The sequence below is a fragment of the Bombina bombina genome, chromosome 1 (genome assembly GCF_027579735.1).
Source record: "Bombina bombina isolate aBomBom1 chromosome 1, aBomBom1.pri, whole genome shotgun sequence".
NCBI lineage: Eukaryota > Metazoa > Chordata > Amphibia > Anura > Bombinatoridae > Bombina > Bombina bombina.
Genome location: NC_069499.1, coordinates 992464584 through 992484091, shown reverse-complemented (window position 1 = coordinate 992484091; position 19508 = coordinate 992464584). Strand labels below are relative to the sequence as shown.

Below are 19508 nucleotides of genomic sequence, written 5' to 3'. Positions count from 1 at the left end.
CAAGCAAAGTATGTCAAGATAGGAAGAGAAGTAAATACACTATTTCAAGCTCTTAAAGGGACACTGTCCAAACAAATTTACCATTGGTGATTGAGCATTAAATGTTAATCAACTTTATTATTTAATACGATTATCAAATGTTAAGTTATCTTGTTATGTTTCTTTGAAAATCAATAATGATATTTTATATTACGGACAATTGTTTAATAAAAACCTGGGTTGTCCTTGACGATTGTTGCATCAATTATTCCAAACAATCAAGTTCTGTCCAGAGTACTGAAGCAAATAAATTAGCTATTTACTGCCTTATTTCTAAAGTAATGATAGCAACATCACAATGAGCATTCATAATATGAGACAAGTTTTAAAGTTGATTAAAATAGAATACTCATTCAGAATGTATAAATCATTGTTTTTTTAAATGGCTACCTTTAAGTATATTTTGAGTTCATGTCCCTTTAAATAAACATTTCACAATAATGCTTAATATATCATAAACCTAGGCACCTTCCTTTTGCTAAATGAGTCTAACATATGAGTAAAGCAAATTTAGATTAACTTCTAGATTGTTTTACACACTGACTGAAATATATTTATTAAATGAGGTATTTTTTAGCCTTCAGCGTAGAGGGACATTAAGCTATATGTTATGTATGCATTTTGTATCATAATCTTATATTTGACCAACTTAATATGTTTTGTTATTCAATCATTATATTGTAATTATATATATTCGTGGATTAAATACATCTCTACATAGGCTATTTTGATGCTGATTGTTGTTTGCATATAGATGCCTTATATCATTCACTAAGATATGTGCATTTATTTTTATTTTAACAAGTATATTTAAAGACTGAATGTAATTCTATAGTACATTCTAAATATGTTTAAATTCTTGTATGATATTTGTAACAATGTATACAAAATATACATTTTGAATGACCCCTTTAAGGACCCAAACATATTGTATTTTTATTTAACATTGACAAAATAAACTAAAGGGGAAATTACATTCTATATAGATATTTGATGTCTAACCCAAGAGGTAAGATTGTAATAAATACATAATATTACTAAGTATAGTTAAATGACTCCACTAGAAAATTACATAGATTAACCTGGCATCCAATAACTAATTATTAAAAATTATAAAGTTAAATGACCTACCATTTATAAATGTAATAATTGTAAAATATTTTCTAATAATGTTTTGAGATACCTAAGGAAGATACATGATCTTATACAATTCTTTTTACATTCAACAACACTGTCACTTTCATGTAATTGAACCACTTCACCTTATTAAATGTTAAAACAATCATAATATTAATACATATCCTAAATATTTTTAATATATACTTTTTCAATATAAAAGCATTGAAGAATATGACTCCCCAATTAATGTTAAAATATATCTTTTAATATTCTCTGAAGAATTTTATTTTCTACTATTAATGCATTATTTTCTCTTATGCATGTGCTTGTCAAATAGCCAACTACCAGTCATGGGAGTCCAAGTTTTATTTATTTACAGATTATATTGATATATATTAGAATCTGCTAAAAAAAAAATATATATTTAATAGAAAATAAATAAATATTCCATGAAGTCATCAGATGCCAATCTGAAATGACAAATAATAAAAATGGAACAAAGTTAATACACACGTTGTAAAATATTCATAAAATACATTTAAAATCATATGGTGTCTATGCTCTAACTTTGATCAACATTTTTTAAAGATAATCATTACATTCATTTTAAATTAATGAAATACATACACCATTATATTGTTGATTAAAAATAATATTTAAATTTCAAAAATTAAATTTATACATAATAATGTATATCACATGTAAACAATATATGTATGCTGAACATAAATGTAATATTTCATGTCCATTCAAATACCTCTATATCAACTATAATATGTATTCCTTTTTCTGATTGTGATCCCTAAATATCTAATTAAGAACTAAATATGACTAATGTATGTAAGCTACTAATATTCTACAGTCTTCACTAGCATGCATTGGTACACCAACCTGGACAATGCATGGTCTTTGAATGTCAATTCAGGGGTAAACAGTTGATCTTCAATAGGTGTCTTATTCATCAGTTCATTAAATAGAGGACTGGGAAATACCATCTAAAAAAGTAAAATCATCTAAGTGTCTGATTGTGATCCCTAAATATCTAATTAAGAACTAAATATGACTAATGTATGTAAGCTACTAATATTCTACAGTCTTCACTAGCATGCATTGGTACACCAACCTGGACAATGCATGGTCTTTGAATGTCAATTCAGGGGTAAACAGTTGATCTTCAATAGGTGTCTTATTCATCAGTTCATTAAATAGAGGACTGGGAAATACCATCTACAAAATAGAAAATCATCTAAGTGTCTCCAATAGGATGTCTCCACAGCCTTATTCTATCAAATAGTTTGCACTTACCATGTGAACATGTCTTTGTATGGTTTTCAAGGTCAGCAGAATTTAAATATGCCAGACATGATCCCATTGGTATACTTCAATTTCAATCTTGGCTTTTTCCCCACTGTCAGTCTTGGAAATCTTCACTGTCAGGCTTCAAATTGTTCCCTTTCAGTCTTTATATTAAGTCATCTCCCTAATGTAAGAAATTATATATAAAGATTTCATACAAGTGTGTGAATCAGTTCTGTACCCCTCTCCCACCCCCCATTTCATAATAAATATCTATCACTAGCTTACTAAGCCTGTGTATGAACCTGTGTTATTTTCTATCAAGTGTGAAGATGAGTCATATTGAGCAGAACAAACCTCTGTGTGACATTGAACCATAGTCATTCTAGAGTATCCCTTTCTGATTATGTACATAAGTAATGTGTAAACAAAGTTATATTTTTAAAAATTTATGCCATATTATGTATTTGTGTACAAATCATGCCAGCAACAGTCCATACATTTCTACTTACCATCTGATGTCCTCTATAAAAACCAGGTGGCAAAGACTCGCTATAGGACCCAATGCCCAGAGCATCACCTATATTATGAGAAATAAATATTATTATAACATTTTATCAATACTAACATGTTTGCACAATTCTCTACTTGTCATTTCCCTAGAGTTCACATCTATTGAAAATACTCCAGTGTAACTTCTATTATTTACCGTCTAAAGTGGCGGTTGATGACGTCTGCTCTGACATCAAGTCCCTCGTCCTGGAATTCCCCCTCTAGAACAGGATCATCCTCCTCATCTCTGAGGAGGTCTCTGTCCACCGGGACGGCCTGCAGCATCCCAGCCCGCTGTGCAATATTATGCAGGACGCTACAGGCTACAACGATCTTAGCCACCTTCTTTGGGTTGTACTGGAGTGCTCCTCCAGAACGGTCCAGGCACCTGAATCTCATCTTCAGGAGCCCGAACATCCTTTCAACCACCGCCCTGGTTCTCTTATGAGCCCTATTGTAGCGCTCCTCAGACACATCAGTTGGGCTACGCAAGGGGGTAATGAGCCAAGGCCGGCTCATGTACCCAGAATCACCTATAAATTTAGAACAGAACATAATTCAAACAGAATACTTAAACTAGTATATTGTTGTATAAATATATTTTTTAAAAACCATAATCCATATTAAAAGTTGTCAGAAACATAAAAAAAAAAAAAAAAATTATATCTAAATCTGTATCTAGCCATTTCATCGAAGACATGCTACATATGCGTATTTCTCCTAAACCAAACCTTGTGTAAAATGCTAACTACATGTTTACATTGCATTCTCTATATGAACACTTAAGGTAAGACATGCTACATATCTGCATTTCAATAAAACTAGACATTAGCAGAAATAGACAATGACAGGGTTAAATTGAATGAGATAATATCTTGCCATTTCATCTAAGACATGCTACATATGCGTATTTCTCCTAAACCAAACCTTGTGTAAAATGCTAACTACATGTTTACATTGCATTCTCTATATGAACACTTAAGGTAAGACATGCTACATATCTGCATTTCAATAAAAATAGACATTAGCAGAAAAATAAAATGACAGGGTTAAATTGCATGAGATAATATATTGCCATTTCATCTAAGACATGCTACATATGCGTATTTCTCCTAAACCAAACCTTGTGTAAAATGCTAACTACATGTTTACATTGCATTCTCTATATGAACACTTAAGGTAAGACATGCTACATATCTGCTTTTCAATAAAAATAGACATTAGCAGAAAAAGACAATGACAGGGTTAAATTGCATGAGATAATATATTGCCATTTCATCTAAGACATGCTACATATGCGTATTTCTCCTAAACCAAACCTTGTGTAAAATGCTAACTACATGTTTACATTGCATTCTCTATATGAACACTTAAGGTAAGACATGCTACATATCTGCTTTTCAATAAAAATAGACATTAGCAGAAAAATACAATGACAGGGTTAAATTGCATGAGATAATATCTTGCCATTTCATCTAAGACATGCTACATATGCGTATTTCTCCTAAACCAAACCTTGTGTAAAATGCTAACTACATGTTTACATTGCATTCTCTATATGAACACTTAAGGTAAGACATGCTACATATCTGCATTTCAATAAAAATAGACATTAGCAGAAAAAGACAATGACAGGGTTAAATTGCATGAGATAATATATTGCCATTTCATCTAAGACATGCTACATATGCGTATTTCTCCTAAAACAAACCTTGTGTAAAATGCTAACTACATGTTTACATTGCATTCTCTATCTGAACACTTAAGGTAAGACATGCTACATATCTGCATTTCAATAAAAATAGACATTAGCGTCGGTAAATAACAAATGGTTAAATTTAATCCTATAGCTGAACATGACGCTAACAGTTAAAAAATACAGGGGCAATTGTCAAAATAATTAACCATGTTGTGCACAAATACTCACCAACGAGATAACCAGGGGGCATTTGTCTTTCCTCAAACTGTCTCCACAGGGACGACAGAGAGAGGATGCGGGCATCATGACAAGCACCTCCAAAATTCGCATACACATGCATAATCCTCATCCGTGCGTCACAAACATACTGCACGTTGAGGCTATGAAAATGTTTGCGATTTCTGAAGGGCAAGTCATCAATTGGAGCACGCAGCGCAATGTGGGTACAATCAATGGCTCCCAAGACATTGGGCAATTGAGCAATATCAAAGAATTCCCGCTTCAGGCGCCTCCAATCACCATCATTCTGTGGGAATCCTATGTATTGCTTACTGATACGTACCATGGCGTTCAGAAAGTTATCAAACACCCCAGAGAATGTACCTTGAGCCAGGCCATGCATGTACAGTTCTCCGGATTGAAAACTCCCGGAGGCCAGGACGTATAGACAGCTTAGCATCTTACTCATGGGGGGAACAGCAGTCCTTATTTGTATACGTGGCTCCAAATGAGGTTTAAGAAGCTCGTAAAGGCCAATGAGCTGTTCGCGATCGAGCCGATACTTATCAAAAACCTCAAAGTCACTCATGTTTTCCAAGGTGGGTCTCACCCTGTAGACACGAGGACCTCGAACCAGACGACCCCTTCGTCTCGGTCTGAGCCGCCGAGGCTGCCTGATTCGACCAACAGCTAGTTCGCCAATAGCACCACCAGCAGCGTCTACCATGTCATCGTCATCCATCTTTCAAAACAGCGTAACAAGGTAAGCACTTGATCTGATGTGGATCACAAGTGATGCATTGGCCATGTTGTTTGGGGGATTTATAGTACAATTAGTCCAATGGTAGTGAGTTTGTAATGATTGCTGATTGTATTCACCTGTTTGTATGTGAGCGGCGCGAATGCTTTCACAGTGGGCGTTTATTTGTTGTTTGCTGAAATGTTAGTTTCAAACAATGATTCTCAATGTGAAAGTGTCAAATATCACACATACAGTGCATGTTTGTAATGTTTGTTCATATGCGTAATCAATATTTCCTAAACGCGATGTTATAGTAACAAGCACACGTCCAGGCTAACATGAATGAAAGTGCATAGTTGTGTATAATGTGCATCGAATGTGATCGATCAATGTTGCTGCAATATTGTTTGTAAATGATAAAGGAACATCTGCCATCTGTAGGATTGTATATATAAGTTATTGCCGAGCTGTCAATATTGTATGCGTCCCTTTAAAATCGCAATAATAATTCAGAACTTCCCGTCTGCCATCTGTAGTATTATATATATAAGTGATTGCCGAGCTGTCAATATTGTACGCGTCCCTTTAAAATCGCAATAATAATTCCGAACTTCCCGTCTGCCATCTGTAGTATTGTATATATAAGTGATTGCCGAGCAGTCAATATTGTACGCGTCCCTTTAAAATCGCAATAATAATTCCGAACTTCCCGTCTGCCATCTGTAGTATTGTATATATAAGTGATTGCCGAGCTGTAATATATTGTACGCGTCCCTTTCAAATCGCAATAATAATTCCGAAATTCCCGTCTGCCATCTGTAGTATTGTATATATAAGTGATTGCCGAGCTGTCAATATTGTATGCGTCCCTTTCAAATGGCACTAATACTGAATAACTTCCGGCTGTCATCTGTAGTATTGTATATATAAGTGATTGCCGAGATGTCAATATTGTATGCGTCCCTTTCAAATGGCACTAATACTGAATAACTTCCGGATGTCATCTGTAGTATTGTATATATAAGTGATTGCCGAGATGTGAATATTGTACGCGTCCCTTTAAAATCGCAATAATAATTCCGAACTTCCCGTCTGTCATCTGTAGTATTATATATATAAGTGATTTTCGATCTGACGATATTGTATGCGTCCCATAAAAATTGCACGAATACTGAATAACTTCCGGCTGCCATCTGTAGTATTATATATATAATTGATGTGCGATCTGACAATATTTCTGAATTGTCCCATTGAAATCTCCATAATAATGCTGTTCAAAAGTGTGTTTTACGTATATGTTGTATTGTAGTATTGAGTGTTAAAGTTCCTAAAGGGGCGGTACAGTGGTGAATCTGTGATGTGTATGGTTGAATCTTGTAATGACGTCATGATATTATTAACCTGCCTATGTAGTTGTGAAATCCTCATTGTGTTGTTGTATTGTGCTACATTGTTATTGTGTGCTGAATAAAATCTAAATGTGTGCTTTGTGGTTGCGTGATGGGTGATGCGTGTTATGTACATGTACGTATATATTGTGATTGTGTCCCACATATGCTGACTTCTATATAGCGGTCTGGCATTGTTGTTCCTTCCCATAAAGTGACATCTGTAATCTGGTGTAATGATGTTCTTGTTGTAGGTAATTCCTAATGGTTTCTGGTGATGGAATCATGATGTTAAAAGTACAGTAAAATCCATATGTTGTGTTTTGTGATTCCTCGAGAGAATGTAATGTGTTTTTCCCCCATCATTTGAATGCACATGTATGAGTGAATGTTAAAAGTAATGTATGTGCATCCATGAGTGATCATGTGTTAAGCCTATGTAGATATGCAGTTGCTGCAAGCATATGAGTTGAATAACAGAAATGCAATAATAAAGGTAAATGAGAGATGTTTCCCATTGTGTAGTGTTTGTGAATCCAGAAATGTGTATTGAATTTTATTTTAATTGTAAATGTAATTTTATTGAAATAATAATGTGTTACTAGTGATGGGGATTTGTAGTTGATGTAATCTAAAAGTGATAAAAATATTTATGGTGTGGTGAATATTTAATATTAAAAAACATAAATCCACCATAGGGAAATAGTCATTTCTTGATCTATTTATCATAGCTGGGTCTAACGCATAAAAGCATGTATTTTCTAGCGCTGGTATTTGGAGTTTTTCCGTCTACGCTATTTGCGTGCGTTAGGGAAATGAGGGTTTCGCGTGCACGAGCACGTCTTCCCAATAGAAGTCAATGGAGGCTCCAAAGATTTCTATATTTTTTTTTCTAAGACTGGTTTTCCTCGTAAAGTGAGTGACGTCATGAGCTTGTGTGAAAAAGTAACTAAATCGTGTTATTTTTGTAATAAATAAATATTTTGTGTATGTAATGTGGTGTATATTGTTTGTATGCATCGATGAGTGTATGTTTGTGATAATGTTATTCGTTAGATGTAGGTATATGAGGGTCTTTTCCCGTATGTCCATGTAAGTCAATGGGAAAATGGATTTGTGTGGATTTTTTTCAAACACCCGAGATCTCGCAACTTTAATCCTTTGTATTTTAAAGAAAAAATAACAATTCCGAAAAATAAAGATAGTGTTGTGTTTGTATGAGTGTAAGTGTACTTTGTGTAATATTTGTTTTGTGATTCGTGGATGTTTTTTTGTGCGGTATATGTTTACTACTGGGTCTGAGGTGGCGGTAGAAAGTTGAGCGTTAGGTGTATTTTGAGTCGCGGTAAATAAACTCTAAATACCGGAGTGCGTAAAAAACCCGCGTTAGGAGCCTCTAACGCTGGTTTTGACGGCTACCGCCGAACTCTAAATCTAGGCCTTATTGTCCTCATCAACAAATTGTATTATCGTTTTTAATCCTACTGATTGCCAGTTTTTAAAAACTGCAGAGTCAATACCCGCTTGAAATAAGGGGTTTCCTCTTAAGGGGAGATATTTAGAGACCTTGCAATTAAAGGACAAGAGTTTCCCTATCCTCCACCAAGCCTTTAATGGATTCATAATCGCTTTAATTTTCTTAATTCTAGTAGGCATATCCTTAAACGCACAGTGAAGTAAAGCACAAGGAAGATATGGATCGCATATGTTCTCTTCTAATGCATTATTCAAAACATAATTATTACCTGAAATCCAGTCAGCAGCTATACGTGCCAGAAAAGCGAGGTTATAAAGCCGCAAATTAGGTAGTGCAAATCCTGTAAATAACTTGGGGTGTGTTAATTTATTCAGGGATATCCTAGGTTTTCTTTTCTGCCATATAAAGCCTCTGAGCCAGCTATTTAGGCTTCGGATGTCCCTGTCAAATAATATTAATGCTGTATTCTGTAATATATACAGTAATTTAGGAAGTAGAACCATTTTGAACAGGGCTATCCGTCCTGATATAGAGAGGGGTAAGCTTTCCCATAATCTGAGTTTGTCTTTAAATGCTGCTAGAATTGGGGGGATATTAAGATTGTAAAGGTCCTGTGGGTTCGTGGGTATTACTATACCCAAGTACTTAAATGAGTCTTTGACTGTTTTAAAAGGGCTATTCAGAAATGAGTCTTTATTCTTTCGAAGCCAATAAATCTCAGATTTGGAGACATTTGTTTTATATCCAGAAAATAAACCAAATTGGTTAATGATTCGTAAGAGCTTGGGTATATTAACCTGGGTGTTTGACAGATAGACAAGAATGTCATCTGCATATAATGCCAGTTTCATCTCCTGTCTGCCAATCATTATACCTTCCAGCTGTGATCTGATCCTTATGGCCAATGACTCGATGGCTAGGTTAAAAAGGAGGGGAGAGAGGGGGCATCCCTGCCTAGTTCCTCTATTAAGCATAATTTGTGAAGAAACAATGTTATTGACAATTATGCTAGTAGATGGAAGGCTGTATAGATTTTGTATGAATTTAGGGAAATTGCCTTTGAACCCAAACTGATCCAACGAGGTGAAAAGATGATCATGCTGTATTGAATCAAACGCCTTTTCTGCATCAATGGCCACAATAGCTAGATCTGGGGTGTAAACCCCTTCCTCTCTCTCCCTCCTTTCAACATTATAAAAATATTCCGAAACCAATAAAACTTCTCTTATTTTAGCTGAAAAGTTTCGTGAATTTAAGAAGCCTGCTTGATCTTTGTGTATAATATTAGATAAGATCCCCTGCAATCTTTTGGCCAAGATAGACATAAAAACCTTATAGTCTACATTTAATAAGGCAATCGGTCTATATGACTCCCTATATGCTGGATCTTTTCCACCTTTAGGAATAAGAGTAGTGAAAGATGCTGAGAAGGCTTTCGGTACCACTTCTCCTTTAATATACATAGCATTGTATACCTGATTAAGTTGGGGGGCAATCTCTGATGTCAAAATCTTATAAAACTCACTTGGTAAGCCATCCGGCCCTGCGGCCTTGTTTGTAGCTAGTTCAAGAATCGCTTTCTCTACTTCCTCAACCCTTATCGGGGCATTAAGAGTTTCCATTTCTTCTGCAGAAAGTTTAGGGCAAATTATTTTGCTCCAAAAATCATCTGCTTGTATTGGGTCAGATTTTCTTAGTGAGTATATCTCTTGATAATACCTAGCCATTTCTTCATGTATATCTGAGCTCTTTGTAAGAAGCTTCCCATCTACAAGAAGTTTTTCAATAAGTGGTGACTTTCTATCATTCCTAACCAAGTTTGCAAATAATTTTCCAGATTAATTTATCTTTTATATATATATATATATATATATATATATATATATATATATAAAAATATTTTATTTATGTATCTATACAGTTTAGATTGAAGTTTCAAATCAGACTGAGTTTCTCTATATAATGCAAATGTATCTTTCTCATTTTTTGCCCGGATATAGCAGGCCCAATTAGCTGGGTTTTTAGTCAGAAGTAAGCGATTATATGAATTGATCAAGACATTATTTAATTCTTTTTCTCTAGATCTTAGCTTTTTGCTGATCATTGCACTATATGAGATAATTTCACCTCTAATGACTGCTTTAGCCACTTCCCAGAGAATTAATGGGCGTTCCCAATATTCCCTGTTACATTGAATATATTCCTCGAATTTGATCCTCAAGTGAGCTTTAAACTTTATGTCCGTTGCCAAGAAGGAGGGGAAATGAAACCGTACAGAGCCCGTCCGGGGAGCTGCAAATTGAAAGTTTAGAGAAATTGGTCCATGGTCCGAAAGAAAAATCGGTAATATCTTTGCATTTACTTTAGCTGTGCATAACCTTTCATCAATCAAAAAAACGTCAATTCTTGACATGGTTTTGTGTGCCTTAGATAGACAGGTATATTCCTGGACATCAGGATTCTGAATCCTCCATATGTCTCTGATATTTAAATTTTGTTTAATTTTCGTCAATAATTTGGATTCTAAATTATCTTTTTTATTCTTCTTATGATCCCTGTTATCCCTCAGTCTGTCTAGGGGGCAATGAGGGGCCATGTTAAAGTCTCCTCCAAGGATTAAATATCCTTCCTTGAAGGAAAGGATTTTGGCCTGTAGTTGATTCCAGAATTCTTGATCTATAATGTTAGGTGCATATATATTACAAAGTGAGAAAATAAGCTTGTCAATTTTCATTTTTAACAGTAAATATCTCCCTTCTGGATCAGTCAAAACCTGTAGAATTTCTGCCTTTAACCTTTTCCCCATCAGTATGGCCACCCCCCTCTTCCTGCCAGTACCGGGTGAGGCATATACTTCCTTTACCCATCCCTTTTTAAGCTTCAAGATTTCCACCTGAGTTAAGTGGGTCTCCTGTAGGAGAACAATATCAGAATCAAGTCGCCTTGCATGGTTTGAGATTGTTTTTCTTTTGATGGGAGTAGAAATTCCCCCTACATTCCAGGAAATTAATTTCAGATTTGTGACTAAGCCACACATTTATCTAAGGAAGGGGAGAGAAAAAAGAGGGAGAGAGAGGGAGAGAGAGGAAAAAAAAAAAAACACAAGGGGAAGGGAATTGAACAGGTAAATACTGTCCATTCATCCGAACTCTAACTTCTATCGTTATAAAAAAAAAAAAAAAAAAACTCTTATTTTTCCTGCGTATTTAGTTGTTGCAATAGTTTTTCTGCTTCTTGTGGGTTATCGAAGAGGTAAGCCTCTCCTTTCAAAAGGATTTTTAATTTAGAAGGATATATTATTAGGGCTTGAAAGCCTTGCTGAATAAATTTTGAACAGATTGGGGCCAAATTTCTTCTTTTAATGGATGTTTCAACTGAGTAATCTTGAAATAGAAGGATTTTTTTTTCTTTATAGAAAATTGGCTGATTTTTACGATAATGTTGGAGTAATGTGACCTTGTCTTGAAAATTAAGCAATTTCGCTATTATAGGCCTAGGTCTGTTATCTCCCTGTTTATTTGTTGTTTGTCTCCCCAGTCTGTGTATTCTCTCGACTACTATCAATGGATAGTTGGGAGGAATCTTAAGAAGCTGAATTAAAATCTCAGGAATAAATGTATTTAAATCTTCTAGCGGTCCCCCTTCAGGGACCCCTATAATGTGGATATTGTTGCGCCTGGCGCGATTTTCCAGGTCTTCCATTTTATTTTGCATTTTAGCTATAATTATATTATTAGCTTCAAGATTGGTCCCCTGAGCTGAGATAAGATCCTCCAGATCAGATACTCTCTGTTCGGCCTCCTCTAATCTGTTGGAAAATAATTTTATCTCATGTCTAAGTAGATTAATATCTTGCTTAATCTCAGATCTTAATACATCAAATTTTGGCGTTAGTGCCTCAGATATGTTAGCCACTAGGGCCTGAACATTAGTTAATTCGTTTGTGGGCAAAATGGGAACTGTAGGTACAGATATTTCTGAGGAAACTTCGGCAACGGCCTTTGTCCTCCTATCTCTTGGTTTAGCTGCCATGACTGGTGAAGGAGTCCGGGAATGGGAGTGAAGGAATTTATCCATGTGCTAAAGAAAAAATTTGTGAGTGTACCACTACTAATTATTTATACGTTGTACTGTGATTTATAACTTTTATCAGTGAGAAGAAGAAAATTAAGAACCAATGTCCAAGGAACCATTAAAGTGCACGTGCCCTAACCCTGGGGTAGAAGAAAAAAACGTTGGCCCAGGGAAATCGTCTTTCAGTTCAGAGGAGACAAGAGAGAAGGAAAAAAAAAAAAAAAAAAAAAAAAAGGGGGGGGGGGGAGGAAAGTTAGAGATAGCGTGAAACCGAAATTTTGGCTTAAGGAAAAAAAATCCTTAAGAAAAGTGTAAAGGGGTCACTTGACCAGCCATGACATTTGTCTATAGAAGGATTAAGGAATTATAAAGGCAATATCTAGAATATTTTAAAGTCAACCAAGCATAGAATTCGGCACAAGTTGTTGTAAAAAACTATAAGGTTACACTGATCAGACAGATGTGGGTTTACCCAACCACGTTAGGGTTAATAGAAGCCAAAGTTTTACTCTTCTTCACACCTATCTATCAGTTTTTAGAAAATTATACCTTTTAATTCGAAGTAGAGGCTAAAGCCTTTCAAGAGTTCAGGGTTTAATTGTATAGGTTTCCCTTTAATTCAAGGTTCACCTTTAAGACTTCTGATGTCTTTCACTTTAACAAGTCAGTTCAGCAAAGCAAGGGTCATTAACCCTGAAATAAATTCTGTTCTGGAGAGACCTGAATAATATAATAAACCTTTCAGTGGCGTCACTAGGGGGGGGCGGGGGGGGCGGGCCGCACCCGGGTGACACCCTCCAGGGGGTGACACCAAAAAAAAAAAAAAAAAAAAAAATTTTTTTTTTTTTTTTTTTTTTAATTTTATTGAAATTCAAAGAAATACAATGTTGAGATGCATAGATTATTTTATTAGAGGCTGGCATTTGTGAACATTAGTGGGACTGGGGAAGTTGTAGACACACAATTTTTTTGCCCCTTGAGCCAGTGCTGCAATTTCAACAAATAGTTTTCCCGGCTGCTTTTGCTTGTTTGTACTTTGCTCCTCCCCTGCCCAATTTCACTATGAATGTTGTGGGTGTGCTGTGGGGCTTGCAAAGTTGCGCTGCTAGCCTAAACCTGCCTGTTTATCTGTGCTCACTGCTCAGTGACATGCGGCCCAGGGCTGTGCACTGACAGACTTGGAACAGAGTCAGAGAGCAGAATTTTCATAGTTTGCGTGCCTAAACCTTTTCTTCAGTGATTTATTTTAGAGTGCTCTGTTTATCTTTTATTTGATGTTCTGCTGAGCCAGGGAGCAGCTCTAGGCATGAGCTTCCTAATTAATGCAGTGCAGTTTACATATTTTGTATGTGTGTGTCTGAGTTTTTGTGTGTCTCAGTGTTTTTGTGTGTGTGTTTTTGTGTGTGTGTTTTTGTGTGTGTGTCTGAGTGTGTTTCCGAGTGTTTGTGTGTGCATCTGAGTATGTGTTTAAGTGTGTCTGAGTGTTTGTATGTGTGTTTGCCTGTGTTTTTGTGTATGTCTGCTTTCTGGGGGGGGGGGGGGGTGACACCATGACTTACCGCACCGGGTGACACCAACCCTAGTGACGCCACTGAAACCTTTCACTAACTTATTACCTTTACATATTTATATAAGTGTAGATCTTTAAGCAGATGATAGAAATACCACAGAACTATGAATTTACAGAAAAGAAGAGAACCCTTTCATGCAGGGTTTTTAAGGCAAACAACAATAAGAATTAGATACACTGAGGCTTTTAACTACTGCAGATAGATAAACCCTCTAGACAAAAAAACACTCTTAAATTTTACAGACCCTGCTCTTAAGAGCCCAATTCTATTTATAGAGCTGTCTATTTGTACTTTGTTTAAATAGGCCCTTAAATAGAGAGTATTCTAATTTGCAAAAAACGTTTCTATAGCACCGTTTATAATAAACCCCCTGTTTTTTGTTAAACAATCTAGCATATATTCCATATATAACTAGCTTAGCTTCCTTACTTTGCCTCTGCTTATTATTTTTGATGAAGTGTTAAAATTCACTTATATAATAGTAAATAAATTTTGTGTCAAAATTCAGCTCAGCGAACAAAACAAAAAAGAAAAAGAGGCACAATGCAGTGTATACTTAAAGAGAAACAAATTTTGTGCTTGTGCTAGCTACAATTATGTCCATTCTTAATTAGTGAGTGCCACTTTGTATCTTTTTTTCTCCACTCTCTGCTTTTCCCAAGGTTGGCAAATTAAGAGTTGGAGATACTAGTAAGAATTTCAAACAGTAATTTAGTCCTTCTCCCCCTAGGTCTTTCCAAGGTATTGAAATATGTGTTAAGTTAGCCAGGTGCCAGCAATTCTCCTACAGAGTAGAGACGAGGGAATGTGTTCTTTAAGTGATTTTAGAGGCCCACTTCCAGGAAAGTTTCCAAGCCAGTTAACCCCAGTCCTTTAACTCTGTATTTCTTTACTACGTGTCCCTTTAGAAAGTTAATGATGTGCCAATAAAGAAATTTATATGCAGAGCCGTGCTCTGCAACTTGACTTACCCCCTCCTGTGTCGTCTGTGTGCCCGCCGTATTCTTCTCCGACGTCCAGGATCTGGTGAAGCAGTTCACTCCCTGAGGTGGCCACCCAAACTTCCTCCTGCCTCCCAATCCAGTAAAAGACTCAGGCTTCGTCTCCCCTCACGCAGCACCGGTGGGAGGGGAGAGAAGGAAGTAGTATGCAGGAGCGTGAAAAGCGAAATCACACCGCCGGCTCCAAAACAGAGTAAATCCCGTCTACCTCCCACGCAGCACCGGTGGGGGAGGGATGAGGCGGGCACTCGTTGGCCGGGTAAATCTGACAGAAGAAAAAAGTCCTGGGAGGCTCACCTTACGGGGTTGAAGAGATACTGTTATTCTTTAGGCTTAAAATTAGCCGCTCTGAGGCGGCGCGCAGCGACAACAAGGAGATAGGGGATACTTGGTTTGGCAATCAGGCACTTGCTAGAAGACAGAGGCAGATGTCTGGGGAAGTGAGATGACTTGAGGCAGGGAAACCACTTATTAGCACCGCACCTGTATATTCAGGTAAAGGATTTTAGGCCACAAGAAGTGAGTTTGGGTATCGATGTTTTGGCATATGCCTGAGGGATGGCAGTCCCCTGGACAGGGTTCCAGCTTGTTCTTCACTAGTTGCCCTGAAAGAAGCAGCCTCAAGACTTGAGGCAGGGCGCGAAAGTTTCACCGCCAGGAGCTGTTGGGCTGGAGCAGTGAGCTCAGGTTAGCTTGCCTTGCTCCTCCTCCACCGGAACCTAGAGCATGCAATTTTTTCAAGATGATTTTTTTATATATATATATATATATATAAATGTATTTACTTGTTCTTATTTTAATTTTCATGTTATTGATATGGGCTTGTGTGTTCTAGTTTGTCCTCTCTTGTGTATATTGAAGAAGATAACTGGTTTAATAGGTTTAAAATGTATATGGTATATGACAAGGTGTTTGAATGGAAAGGCTATATATTGTGTGTGTATGTATGTATATATATATATATATATATATATATATATATATATATACAGTATATATATATATATATATATATATATATATATATATATATATATATATATATATATATATATATATATATACAGTGAAAACTGTCCAAGACGGACTCTGTATAACACGAAACCTATCCATGTCGGAAATATCCCTCCTTCCCGGCGCTTAGTGGTATACTTTCATTGTTTTACTACCTGGATAAGCCGGAACCTGTCCAACGCGGAAACGGAACGCGGTCACAGTGTTAATTGTGTATACATTTGGTTCACTTACCTGGAGAAGCCAGAAAATGTAACGCGGAAGGGTGTGGCAACGCTGGAACGGAAGTGAGGTGGGAACGAAATGACGGAACAGACTGAAACGGAAGTGATGTGAGAAGGATGCAGAAACGGAAGTTGTGTGGAAAGGAAGCGGAAGGGGTGTTGGAAGGACGCTAAAACGGAAGGGTTGTTGGAACAGACGCTGAAACGTAAGAGGTATGTGACACAGAATAGCTCCTAGAAAGTGCAACACTCTTACTCTCGCTGTGAAAGGTAAAGTAATTGAGGCCTACACAAAAGATAGGTTGTCTGTAAAACAATGCGTTGAGAAATATAAGTGTGGCGAAACACAAATTTATGAAGATATCAAAAATAAAGAGAAAATCATGTAAGAATGGTTAGCTGGCAATGTCGAAGTGAAGCGGAAAGCGAAGGCAAATGGAAATTAAGATTTAATCAAGCTCCTGTGGGAATGGTTTGTAGCCGCACGCTCTAAAAATGTACCAATTTCTGGTCCTATACTGCAAACATAAGCCCTCGAACTAGCCAAAGAATTAGGCAAAACAGATTTTAAGGCATCTAATGGCTGGTTGGAAAGTTTTAAAAGGAGGCATTGAATTATGGAATGAAATATGTGGAGAAGCAAAGGATGTAAATCAAGCAACTGTTAGCCAATGGGAAGAAAAGCTCAAAATGCTTAAGGAACCATACGCTACAAAAGATATCTACAATGGCAATGAAACTGGCCTATTCTTTATGTTGTTACCTTCAAAAACTCTGGCTGTTAAACGCGAAAAGTGCACAGGAGGGAAGTTATCCAAGGAAAGATTGACGGTGTTCCTCTGTGGAAACATAGACGGGAGATTGGAGAAGCCTCTTGTGATTGGTAAGGCAGCAAAGCCATGTTGCTTCAAAAACATAGACACTACACAGCTTCCTGTTATTTGGCTTGCAATTAAAACAGCAACTAATGCTTGAATGACTCAGGATTTTTCACAGAAAAATGAAGAGAGAAGGTCATAAAGTCATCCTGTTTTTGGATAACGCAACCTGCCATCCGTATCTGAAACTTAGCAATGTAAAATTAGCCTGGTTCCCTGCAAACACAACAAGCGTAACACAGCCAATGGACCAAGGTGTTATCTACACCATGAAGACGCACTATAGAAAATTATTGCTACAGTCCTTGATTGCGAACATTTCTACCACACAGAATGTACACCAGCTTGCCAAGTCCATAACAGTCCTTGATGCTATCAACTGGATTTCTATGGCATGCAAGGCTATTTCTGCTGATACCATTTGCAAGTGCTTTATAAAAGCTGTTTTCTCTAATTCAAACAGGAACGATAATGAAGAATTGCCAGAAATAATACAGGTGACTGTAGAAGAAAACAATGATTATTCCAGCAAGAAGGTCTTGTTGACGGTGAAATAAACTGTTACATTGACATAGACAAAGAACTTGCAACGGAAAGCACATTTATAAATGCTGTGGAACTTTTAGATCAACAACAAGACAGTGATGAGAACATGGATGACAATAAAAGTGCTGAAACCACAGAAATTCCCAGTGAGCCATCGATCAAAAGTTACCAAGATGCTCTAGAGAAAGTTCACCAGTTGCAAGAGTTTGCATTATTTAATAACTGCCCGGAGCTTCTAGAACCAATAACATCCACTAGACATTTAATTGAAAAAAGAATAACCAATGTCCCAAGAAAACAGACAACATTATTGGGAATGTGGGGACAAGAAAACCAATAAAGGAATGTACAGTAAAAACATACAGTAGACAGTAACTGTAGTACACTAAATACAGTACTGTACTGTATAAGAGTATGTAAAGCTTAAATACAGTACTGTACTGTACAGTACTGTTTTTTTAGTACAGTACTGTACATTATTTAACAGTACTTTTGAATGTTTTGTTTATGATCATTATTTCTGATGACTAACTACTGTATTTTGCTGTTTTAGAACACACTGGCCTGTTCCAGATCATTCTGTATCCGGACCTTCAAGGAAGACCTCTCCAGCAACAGTACAGTACAAACATTTTAAAGTACAGTATTGAACTTGATTAAAAAGTAATCTATGTAAACATTGACTCCATCTACAGCTACAAACATTTTAAAGTACAGTACTGGACTGGATTACAAGAACATAACACACACTATACAGTACTGTACTTTAAAATGTACACATTTTACAGCCTTACAGTCTACAAACTTTGTTGTCAAAGTGCAAAGGATGTAAAATTTGTAAATCACAATTGGCCGCTTGTAATAAAGAGCAGAGCAGCTAGTCCCACATAACCTCCACACCTCCAAGGCCTTTATAGAACAAAAACATTCATCCTGAAGCAGAATTTAACCCCCTGGCTATAAAAATGCACTACAGCACATAACAAGTGAATACACTGCAACCCACTCTGGTAGCCAAGGGGTTAAAGTACTCTGCTTGTTATGTTGTCATTCTAGGCAGCATTAGAAGCCTTGTACAGTCCTAACCTGTTGTTTTGAAGCTTTCATTCCTCAACAAAAAGTGTCTGCTACACATCAGCATGGAGCTTGGCTGTGTGAGGTAGTGATGTGCAGTTCATGAACGAATCGTTCATTTGAACTGGTTCTTTTTACTGAACTGTATGAATCAGTTCACCAGACTGAACTGATTCGTTTGTAACAGTTCAGTTCCTGAGTCAGCTCAGTCAGACAGGCAGCATTTAATATGATCCTAGAGTGAGGTCTCAGTGATTCATAGCAGAAGCAGAGTTATAACACAGTTGCTAATGAATTACTGAGTTAACAGTACACAGTACACTGATGCAGTACACTGATTCAACAGCATGTAATATGATCCTAGAGTGAGTCTCAGTGATTCATAGCAGAACCAGAGTTATAACACAGTGGCTAATGAATCACTGAGTTAACAGTACACAGTACACTGATTCAGTACACTGATTCAAAAGCCCAGCACTCATATATATGATCCTAGGCTAGAGTGAGCATTGCAAATTAACCCTAAGGACCCCCTGTTAACCCTGTAAACAATGTCCATTTTCCACCCCTTTCACAGCTCTAATTAACCGGGATC

At 36.6% G+C, this 19508-nt stretch overlaps 1 protein-coding gene across 2 annotated transcripts in view; it reads right to left on the bottom strand.

The window, feature by feature from the left end:
• Positions 1–19011, bottom strand: part of UCKL1 (uridine-cytidine kinase 1 like 1) — a 306712-nt gene extending 287701 nt beyond the window's left edge. The window contains exon 1 of one of the 2 annotated variants that reach the window (XM_053711232.1): positions 18926–19011. The gene's annotated coding sequence lies outside the window, so the exon portion shown is untranslated. The remainder of the gene's footprint in view (positions 1–18925) is intronic. The other variant, XM_053711180.1, reaches the window with a different exon arrangement.
• Positions 19012–19508: the final 497 nt, after the last annotated feature.